Here is a 12,045-nt window from a genome sequence, read left to right as displayed (position 1 = left end):
TCTGCCTTCAGGTAATTCATTGTCAAGAAGGAAAGACAGACATGAAATCAAGATTCTGGTGAGACTAAATTTAAAAGGTAAGGAAGAAGTCAATTTTACTTAGTAAGAATCATAATGTCTTTACATTCTTATTAGAATACAAATATCCTGAGGCCAATATATTGTGCTCTTGTTTTTTCTTAACCTGTAGTAAGCTAGATAGCTCTATAGTAAAAGCAAACTATACCTCTTGCACAAAGTAGGAACTTAAAAACAAATATTGCATAATAACACAGAAGCAAAGCTCAGGAGCAGATACACCATCATGAATAAGAGAAAGAAACAGGAGGAGACAACATAAAGAAAACATGAGATAATTATTTCATTTTTAGTAGGAAATGTTTATTTAAATATCTAAGCAAGTGCTATCACTTTGATGGTGGAAGAATTTCAAATATATGATGTGTAATAATTACACTTTGTTAAGTATATGGAGGTGGAGATTAAATGGAATAATAGATGTGAAACTGCTTTGAAAAGTTGAAATAGCTGTACCGAAATCAGGTGTTGTACATACACACCCCAGAATAGGCTTGCAATGGAGATTTTGATGCTTACTGCCCTTTGGTATTAAAAGTTATACCAAACTGCAGTTTAAAAATTCCAGATTAACCAACCAAATTAATTGAAATACTGTTCCACATAATGCTTTTTAGAAAAATCTATAAAACCAGGGATGTTGTATTGCCACAAAGTAAAAGAGAATTCCTAGGTAGAGTAATAAAAATGAAAAAAAATAATTGGTATTTTGTAATATTTGAAATCATGAATGTCTGTCTGTATATATTCAACACCAAAGATCAATATACAGATTGTTCCAACAGAAAATGTTCAGGAGGAATCAGCTTTAATTTACCAGAGTTAACTTGATGAAACTAAGTGATTTTTGATTAAGAGCTTTTGTTCCTGGTCCCTCTGAGAATTAACTTGTCTATTGAACCAGACAAAAAATAGCTATACCCACATTTGGTTGTTTGAACTAAAAATTTAAACTTAAGTTTCAACCAATTCAGAATCAGTGTAGCAGATGTTTTGATATTTCAGTTTTGCCCTGCATTGATATTTCATTTTTAGAAGCTATATAATTTTTTTTCCAGTTCCAGCTGGTGCATTTGTTGATTTAGGTTAAAAATCTCAGTAGAAAAAAAGTATGGATTGGTTCAGATTACAATATATTATATAAGCTCAGCAAATTAGCATATATTTGTTATTTTTTAATGGGGGATGCCGTTCATGCTTAGTGCCAGGATGTTATTTTAGTTGTTAGAAATTAGGTTATGCAATTATTTGGCAGTTATGTCAAAACAACTGTTTTTGATCACAATGACCCAATTAACCCTCAGACAGCAATATATGTGTTTATGTATATGTATGCATTTAGATGCTACCTAAAAACATAAGATATGAAAGCCCCACTTCAAGAGTTTGTTGTTATTCTTAGGGTAATGGCTAAGTTATATTTTCATTGGGTCTGAATTGACTATCAGTTCAGTTCAGTTGATCAGTCATGTCCTACTCTTTGTGACCCCATGGACTGCAGCCTGCCAGGCTTCCATGTCTATGACCAATTCCCAGAGCTTGCTCAAACGCATGTCCATCACGTTGGTGATGCCATCAAACCATCTCATCCTCTGTCATCCCCTTCTCCTCCTGCTTTCAATCTTTCCCAGCATCAGGCTCTTTTCTAATGAGCCAGTTCTTCACATCAGGTGGCCAAAGTATTGGAACTTCATCTTCAGGATAAGTCTGTCCAATGAATATTAAGGACTGATTTCCCTTAGGATGGACTGGTTTGATTTCCTTGCAGTCCAAGAGAATCTCAAGGGTCTTCTCCAACATCACAGTTCAAAAGCATCAATTCTTTGGTGCTCAGCTTTCTTTATAGTCCAATTCTCACATCCGTACATAACTGCTAGATAAATGATAGCTTTGACTAGACGGACCTTTGTCAGTAAAGTAATGTCTCTGTTTTTTAATATGCTGTCTAGGTTGCTCATAGCTTTTCTTCCAAGGAGCAAGTGTCTTTTAATTTCATGGCTGCAGTCACCATCTGCAGTGATTTTGGAGTCCAAGGAAACAAAGTCTCTCACTGTTTCCATCATTTCCCCATCTATTTGCCATGAAGTGATGGGACTGGAAGCCATGATCTTAGTTTTTTGAATGTCAAATTTTAAGCCAGCTTTTTCACTCCCCTCTTTCACTTTCATCAAGAGGCTCTTTAGTTTCTCATAGCTTTCTGCCATAAGTGTGGTGTCATCTGAGGTTATCGATATTTTCCCTGGAAATCTTGATTTCAGGCTGTAAACACTGTAGAAATGTTTACATAATAATAATTATAAGCCTTAATGGCTGACCCAAACTGAAACTGCAAATTTTAAATATCTGATGTTAGAAATGGATATTCTAGTAAGACTAGTTGTTAGTCAACTTTATTCTCCTCAGACTTTGTATGTTACTGGTGTTTACATCACCGTATTTGAAGAAACTAGATTTTTGAGAAAAGCAAATGCTATTAAAGAGTTAAAAAATTGGACCTATAAGAAAAAGAACTGGTTTGTTATAGAGAAAAAGTTCCTGAAGGATAATTAAATACAAACCTTTAATATTTTTAGTACTTTCTAAAGAAAAATGAGCAAAGCTAAATGGCTGTTTCTGAGGTGTGTCAAGCTGGAGGCTATTAGTCTTGTCTTGCAGGAAAGACACATTTTAAAATTATGTCATAACTGTGTAACTAATTCCAGATACATATTATCTATGGACTTAGTGGAATTCCCACTTTGGAATACAGTTAGAGATAAACTCCATTGTCTTTGGCATAAATCCATGGTTTTCAAACCTGGTTTGTCATAAGAATTCCTTAAAGGCACAGGAAAAAATTTCCTGTACTCTACAACTCCTGGGAAATTTTATTGAGTAGGTTTGTTTTGGAACCAGGAGTCTGTTTTGTAAAGCTCCTCACATAGATGGTAATGATGAACCATATATGAGACCAATGAAGACAACTAAATAGAAGTCCAAGATCAAGATGTTGGCAGATTTAGTGTCTAGTAATGGCTTCCTGGTTCAAAGCTGACTCTCTTTTAACTCTCCTCGTAAGGGAGAAGGCTTAAAGTATCTTTGTTAGGTCTCTTTTATAAAGGAGAGGGCTCCCACTCCTGAGGGCTCTGTACCCATGATCTAATCATCTCCCAATGTCCCCGCCTTCAGATTCCATCAACACTGAGGATCAGGTTTCAACAAATGGATTTGAAGGCGAACACATTCAGTTTATGGCAAAAACTTAACCCTCAGATTCTTAATTTTGTGATAAGTGTCTTATGAAGACTTCATTCAACTCTAGGGCTTTATGATTATAGTGTTAATATTCACATGAACCAGTCAGTTTTTATTTCATATATATCATAAAGATCTCAATTATGTAAGACAGCATCAGTTTCAAAATTTTATAGTAGTCCTTGAAGCATAATTTGATTGAATTTCAGTTATATGAAAAATCAAACATGTCTTTTCAGAGAAGTAGAGGAGAGTGACCCCTCCCACCACTGTGTAAACTAGCAGGGTTCCTGCTAGTTAACACACTATGATACATTAGTATTGTAAGGCATGAATTTTTTTTTTTTTAAAGATGGACCTTGGAGATGAAATTAAGTTTAGAAAATAGTAAAATTTCTAATTTATGGAATAAATGACATTTTCTATAAACTTTATATATATTTCCTCTTTCCCCAATCCATTAGATTTCCCACTTGCTAATTCTGCAATCTGTAGCCTTACAAATGCGTTCTAAATCTTCCCAATTGTCTGCTAGGAAACTAGCCCTGAAGTGCAGACAAGATTCTATAATTTATGTTAATGATTGCTTAGAGTCCTTTTTTAGTGGTACATAGCTTTAAAATACGGAGAAGGCAATGGCACTCCACTCCAGTACTTATGCCTGGAAAATCCATGGATGGAGGAGCCTGGTAGTCTGCAGTCCATGGGGTCGCTAAGAGTCGGACATGACTGAGTGGCTTCACTTTCACTTTTTACTTTCATACATTGGAGAAGGAAATGGCAACCCACTGCAGTGTTCTTGCCTGGAGAATCCCAGGGACGGGGGAGCCTGGTGGGCTACCGTCTATCATGTCGCACAGAGTTGGACACAACTGAAGCGACTTAGCAGCAGCAGCAGCAGCTTTAAAACATTCATCTATAGCTAAGAGTCCAAGCACATGTGTAAATAAATGTTTGCCACCTCTAAAAATATGTCCTAGCCAAAGCCTATCCTCATACTGTGGAAAAGAGCTCTGATGTGATGATACTTGAGATGAATATAGTTGGTTTCCTGAGCTGATAAAAATCTCTTAATATCCACTTATTCAGTATAATATGTTTTACAATCACTGTCGACCTTGAAAAACAGTAACTAGTAGGTGTTAATAAACTCCTCTCCATTTACACTTTTTCATAATCTGCAACATTCTTTCTCACATACACAAATATGTAAAAGGGGGGCTTTAAAAGTAATAGCTGTCAATTTTGCTAGCTAGTCCTTGCCATAAGACTGTATAATTCACTGGTCTGCAAAAGAACTATGATCTAAAATATATTAAAGATTATATATAAATGCAAATACAAAAAATACACAATTGATATTTATGGATTTTGTGTCTTATATATAAGTAAAATCTATGTAGACTACTAGACACAGTCTGATAAAATGTCAAAATGGTTCCCTAAGGGAAATTAAAATGATGTTTCAGCATACCATTTTTAACAGCCCCCACTGTTCTTTGATACTTCCTGATTTGCCTGGGGAAAGGGTTGTCACAGAAGTGCTAAAAAGGCACCTACAAAAAATAAAACCATAAGCAGATATTGCTAAGAGGGAAAAGACACATGGTAGCTGTTTCCAAGATTTCTCAGCTGAATTTCACTTTTGTAATTACATTTATACAGTCACGTGAACATATAGGACTTCTAAACTGATTCATTAAAACCATAATAAAGGTTTCATTCGAAAACAATATATAACCATCACTACCACCTAGTACTTACAGATTTCTATATGGTCAACATCTTTGGAGAAAACTAATCAGCTAATAGCCACCACTATTCCCTACATAGATTATTTATTTCTTCCATATATAGAGAGAAAGATTTGAATAATTTTCCTAGCCCTTGGAGGCAATCAAAGATAATATTGAAATCTACTTCCAACCACATATATCAATCAGTAGAGCAGGCTGCTTAGTTCTTCTTGGTCTCTCAATTAAAAAAAAAAAAAAAAAAGAAGAACCCTGCACCCCAAACAAAACACAATGATAAAATAAAAATAACAGTAACTACCATATTCTAAGTACCACCTATTTGCCAGACCTGAACTAGATGTTTACATCTGTTTTTTTATTTAATTTAACCTGTGCAATGACTATTTGATGGAATAGATGACTGTTTACATTGTACAAATGAGGAAGCTACAGTTATTGGTATATAAACCCACATCTAGTCAGTGGCAGACTTGGGCTGTTTGTGAATGCAGCTGTTTCTAATTCTCCAGGGCTTGTATGCTTCTTCCTGAATGACACTTCCTCTCTCAGCATAACAGTACGTGCAAACTTAGACTAACACTTTAAAGGTTTTCTAAGAAAACAGTAGTCAGGTAAACATAAGAATAAAGTCCAGAAATATATAAGGGTAAGTGAAGTCGCTCAGTTGTGTTCAACAATTTGCAACCCCATGGACTGTAGCCTACCAGGCTCTTCTGTCCATGGGATTTTCCAGGAAGGAATACTGGAGGTCGTTGCTGTTTCCTTCTTCAGGAGATCTTCCTGATCCAGGGATTGAACCCAGGTCTCCCACATTGTAGGCAGACTCTTAACCATCTGAGCCACCAGGGAAGTTCAGAAATATATAGATTAAATATGAAGTGGTTAGGACAGGAGGTGAGATGGCAGTTGTAACAAAAGCAAAAATAAATTGGAGAGCAAGAGACTGCTTTAAAATGTAGATAAGGATATGTTTTCAAATTGTGAAACTGCCAGGAAAGTAAATTTTTCTATTAAAAAAAATTAAAGTGAAAGTCACTTAATTGTGTCCGACTCTTTGTGGCCCCATGGAACTCTCCAGGCCAGAATACTGGAGTGGGTAGCCATTCCCTTCTCCAGGGGATCTTCCCAACCCAGGGAGGAAACCCAGGTCTCCCGCATTGCAGGCAGATTCTTTACCAGCTGAGCCACCAAGGAAGACTCTAAAAAAGAATTAAGTTTCAAGAAAAAAAGATACTTCTGATGCTTGGTCCTGAATATTCAACTGACCAAAAATATATATTTAAAAATATTTGTTTTGGTACAAAGGAAAAAAAAAAAAAAGAGGGGAGGGCACAGCATCAAAATTAAAGACACTAATCCTTTTGTCTGGTATTAACAAATTTCATCTTTAAAACTTCATCAAATATTATTTTCAAATATTCCCAAAATATAAATGTTAAATGGAGAGCAAATTTGTGAAAAGTTTGAGGGAGACAGAAAGCTGAACTCATTTTTTGATATTGCAGTGAGGAAACATGCCTGATTCTGATATGCTAGCCTCTTTATTGGATTATCCTAGTATTTTGGCTATACCTTAAAGTAACAATGTTAAAAAACTGTCTAGAATAATAATGTCATCACAAACTATACCTGCTTATATGTTATTTCTAGCTGGTATTCCCACCTATGTATAAAGAGATGACTCTTCAGTTCAGTTCAGTCGCTCAGTCATGTCCAACTCTTTGCGACCCTATGAATCGCACCACACCAGGCCTCCCTGTCCATCACCAACTCCCGGAGTTCACTCAGACTCACGTCCATCGAGTCAGTGATGCCATCCAGCCATTTCATTCTCGGTCGTCCCCTTCTCCTCCTGCCCCAATGCCTCCCAGCATCAGAGTCTTTTCCAATGACTCAACTCTTCGCATGAGCTGGCCAAAGTACTGGAGCTTCAGCTTTAGAATTATTCCTTCCAAAGAAATCCCAGGGTTGATCTCCTTCAGAATAGACTGGTTGGATCTCCTTGCAGTCCAAGGGACTCTCAAGAGTCTTATCCAATACCACAGTTCAAAAGCATCAATTCTTTAGCGCTCTGCCTTCTTCACAGTCCAACTCTCACATCCATACATGACCACAGCAAAAACCATAGCCTTGACTAGACGGACCTTAGTCGGCAAAGTAATGTCTCTGCTCTTGAATATATTATCTAGGTTGGTCATAATTTTTCTTCCAAGGAGTAAGTGTCTTTTAATTTCATGGCTGCAGTCACCATCTTCAGTGATTTTGGAGCCCCCCAAAATAAAGTCTGACATGGTTTCTACTGTTTCCCCATCTATATCCCATGTAGTGATGGGACCAGATGCCGTAATCTTCGTTTTCTGAGTGTTGAGCTTTAAGGCAACTTTTTCGCTCTCCTCTTTCACTTTCATCAAGAGGCTTTTTAGCTCCTCTTCACTTTCTCCCGTAAGGGTGGTGTCATCTGCATATCTGAGGTTATTGATATTTCTCCCAACAATCTTGATTCCAGCTTATGTTCTTCCAGTCCAGCGTTTCTCATGATGTATTCTGCATATAAGTTAAATAAGCAGGATGACAATATACAGCCTTGACGTACTCCTTTTCCTATTTGGACTCAGTCTGTTGTTCCATGTCCTGTTCTAACTGTTGCTTCCTGACCTGCATACAGGTTTCTCAAGAGGCAGGTCAGGTGGTCTGGTATTCCCATCTCTTGAAGAATTTTTCACAGTTTATTGTGATCCACAGTCAAAGGCTTTGGCATAGTCAATCAAGCAGAAAGAGATGTTTTTCTGGAATTCTCTTGCTTTTTCCATGATCCAGCGGTTGTTGGCAATTTGATCTCTGGTTCCTCTGCCTTTTCTACAACCAGCTTGAACATCAGGGAGTTCAGAGTTCCTGTATTGCTGAAGCCTGGCTTGGAGAATTTTGAGCATTACTTTACTAGCATGTGAGATGAGTGCAATTGTGCTGTAGTTTGAGCATTTTTTGGCATTGCCTTTCTTTGGAATTGGAATGAACACTGACCTTTTCCAGTCCTGTGGCCACTGCTGAGTTTTCCAAATTTGCTGGCATATTGAGTACAGCCCTTTCACAGCATCATCTTTCACGATTTGAAACAGCTCAACTGGAATTCCATCACCTCCACTAGCTTTGTTTGTAGTGATGCTTTCTAAGGCCCACTTGACTTCACATTCCATGATGTCTGGCTCTAGATTAGTGATCACATCATCATGATTATCTGGGTCGTGAAAATCCTTTTTGTACAGTTCTTCTGTGTATTCTTGCCACCTCTTCTTAATATCTTCTGCTTCTGTTAGGTCCATACCATTTCTGTTCTTTATCGAGCCCATCTTTGCATGAAATGTTCCCTTGGTATCTCTAATGTTCTTGAAGTGATCTCTAGTCTTTCCCATTCTGTTGTTTTCCTCTATTTCTTTGCATTGATCACTGAAGAAGGCTTTCTTATCTCTTCTTGCTATTCTCTAAAACTCTGCATTCAGATGCTTGTATCTTTCCTTTTCTCCTTTGCTTTTCACCTCTCTTCTTTTCACAGCTATTTGGACGGCCTCCCTAATCACATTAATCTGAGCTTAGTTCAGTTCAGTTCAGTTCAATTGCTCAGGCATGTCCGACTCTTTGTGACCCCATTAACCTCAGTACATGAGGCCTCCCTCTCAATCACCAACTCCCAGAGTTTGCATATACTCATTCCCATTGACTCAGTGATGCTATCCAACCATCTCATTCTCTATTGTCCCTTTCCCCTCCTGCCCTCAATCTTTCTCAGCATAACGGTCTTTTCAAAAGAGTCAGCACTTCGTTCCAGGTGGTGAAAGTATCGGAGTTTCAGCTTCAACATCACTCCTTCTAATGTACACCCAGGACTGATCTCCTTTAGGATGTAATGGATGGATTTTGCAGTCCAAGGGACACTCAAGTGTCTTCTCCAACACCACAGTTTAAAAGCATCAATTCTTCGGTGCTCAGCCTTCTTTACAGTCCAACTCTCACATCCATACATGACTACAGGAAAAACCATAGCCTTTACTAAACAGACCTTTGTTGACAAAGTAATGTCTCTGCTTTTTAATATGCTGTTTAGGTTGTTCATAACTTTCCTTCCAAGGAGTTGATGTCTTTTAATTTCATGGTTACAATCACCATCTGCAGTGATTTTGGAGCCCAGAAAATTAAAGTCATCCAGTGTTTCCACTGTTTTCCCATCTATTTACCATGAAGTGATGGGACCAGATTCCATGATCTTAGTTTTCTGAATGTTGAGCTTTAAGCCAAATTTTTCACTCTCCTCTTTCACTTTCCTTAAGAAGTTCTTTAGTTCTGCACTTTTTGCCATCAAGGTAGTGTCATCTGCGTATCTGAATTTACTAATATTTCTCCTGGCAATCTTGATTCCAGCTTGTGCTTCCTCCACCCCAGCATTTCTCATGATGTACTCTGCATAGAAGTTAAATAAGCAGGGTGACAATATACAGCCTTGACATACTCCTTTTCCTATTTGGAACCAGTCTATTGTTCCATGTCCAGTTCTAACTGTTGCTTCCTGACCTGCATACAGATTTCTCAAGAGGCAGGTCAGGTGGTCTGGTATTCCCATCTCTTTCAGAATTTTCCACAGTTTATTGTGGTCCACACAGTCAAAGGCTTTGGCATGATCAATAAAGCAGAAATAGATGTTTTTCTGGAACTCTCTTGCTTTGTTGATGATCCAGTGATGTTGGCAATTTGATCTCTGGTTTTTCTGCGTTTTTTAAAACTAGCTTGAACATCTGGAAGTTCACAGTTCATGTATTGATGAAACATGGCTTAGAGAATTTTGAGCATTACTTTACTAGCATGTGAGATGAGTGCAATTGTGTGGTAGTTTGAGCATTCTTTGGCATTGCCTTTCTTTGGGATTGGAATGAAAACTGACATTTTCCAGTCCTGTGGCCACTGCTGAGTTTTCCAAATTTGCTGGCACTTTGAGTGCAGCACTTTCACAGCATCGTCTTTCAGGATGAGAAATAGCTCAACTGAAATTCTGTCGGGAGCCAGCATGAGGAATCCCACCCGTGACGAGGTCATGCGGAAGGAAGCCTGACAAAACGCAAGGATGTGATAGGCTTCAGGGATTCCCCCTGGAAATTCCTGAGCATCCACCCGCCAAGACCAGAATCTGCCTGCTTTACTATGTTATGCTTTCCACCTACTCTTCTGTCATTACCAGGGGACTCTCACCACCTTTTTCTGGAAAAAAATTAGAGCTTTTAGATAATAAATCTCCTGGGCATAATACGAGTGTTTCAATCCAAAAACCCCTCTGATGGCTTTCTAGCCTGCCTGCAGGACTCATAAATCTGTGCATGTGATTGTTTGAGGCCTCCAGACTGCGGGAGGCACAGGAACCTTAAAACATCCTAGGAATGTCGAGGCTTCTGAGGAGTCAAAATCATTAGAATAGGACTGATTAAAGGTTTCAGTTGTTGAGCCAATACTTGCTGCCAAATTTTCATATCTTTTATTTTTAGGTATAGTTGGTATATAGAAAAACAGGTAGTAGACCTGGTATTAGCAACACTAGATCTTTAAGTTCTTTCTTTGTTATAACCTGCTGCACCTTTGTTCTATAGGAATGTAACTTTTTTGTACTTTGAGGGTGATGCAGAGTAAAGAAAAAACACTTCAAGGGAAAAGGAGTTTTCTGAACAATTATCCAGGAAGAGAGCCATAAAAATGTTAACAAGCCTCTTGGCCAGAAGATAATGTAAACCACCTGAGACCTTTTGTATATGGGAGGGTATGCAAAAAGAAAGCCTTGACTCAATGAGGGTCAGAACTGCTGCCCCTGCATAACTCTATTTCTTTATGAACAACTTGGAGTATATAAGCTGATTTTGAAAAATAGTTTTTGGAGTCTTGCACTGATGCTGGGCTTCCCCATGTCGTTCTTTTCTTTTTCCGGCTGAATTCCCATCTGGAGCAGGGAGGCTCATCATGTCTACTTATTTGTCCTGGCTTCTAAGATCCATAAGAGAGAGAGCCCAAGGTGGGGCACTCTCCGATATTCAAACAGACGCCGGTGGCCTAAAGTAGATGGTGCAAGTTCCTTGTCTGGAACTTTATTGGCTTTCCACGTAATCCAAGTTATTCAGCCCTCTTTCTCTACTTAATTTTCCTACTATAGTATTGTTTCTTAATCTAATCTTATATTAATAAATAAATGTCTTTCCTCGCCAACGCCGAACCCGCTTCGAATTCCCTGGATCCACTGGGGCTGGACCCTGGCAGAATTCCATCACCTCCACTAGCTTTGTTCGTAGTGATGCTTTCTAAGGCCCACTTGACTTCACATTTCAGGATGTCAGGCTCTAGATGAGTGATCACACCATCATGATTATCTGGGTCGTGAAGGTCTTTTTTTGTACAGTTCTTCTGTGTATTCTTGCCACCTCTTAATAACTTTTACTTCTTTTAGTTCCATACCTTTTCTGTTCTTTATTGAGCCCATCATTGCATTAAATATTCCCTTGATATCTCTAATTTTCTTGAGATATCTAGTCTTTCCTATTTTATTGTTTTCCTCTATTTCTTTGCATTGATCACTGTATAAGGCTTTCTTATCCCTTCTTGCTATTCTTTGGAACTCTGCATTCAAATGGGTAATCTTTCCTTTACTTCTTTGCTTTTCACTTATCTTATTTTCACAACTATTTGTAAGGCCCCCTCACACAGCCATTTTGCTTTTTTGCATTTCTTTTTCTTGGGGATGGTCTTGATCCCTGTGTCCTGTACAATGTCATGAACCTTCGTCCATAGTTCATCAGGCACTCTATCTATCAGATCTAGTCCCTTAAATCTATTTCTCACTTCCACTGTATAATCATAAAGGGTTTGATTTAGGTCATACCTGAGTGGTCTAGATTTTTTCCATACTTTCTTCAATTAAAGTCTGAATTTGGCAATAAGGAGCTCATGATCT

This window comes from Capra hircus (genome assembly GCF_001704415.2).
Source record: "Capra hircus breed San Clemente chromosome X unlocalized genomic scaffold, ASM170441v1, whole genome shotgun sequence".
In the NCBI taxonomy this organism is placed as follows: Eukaryota; Metazoa; Chordata; class Mammalia; order Artiodactyla; family Bovidae; genus Capra; species Capra hircus.
This window is presented reverse-complemented; position numbering follows the sequence as displayed.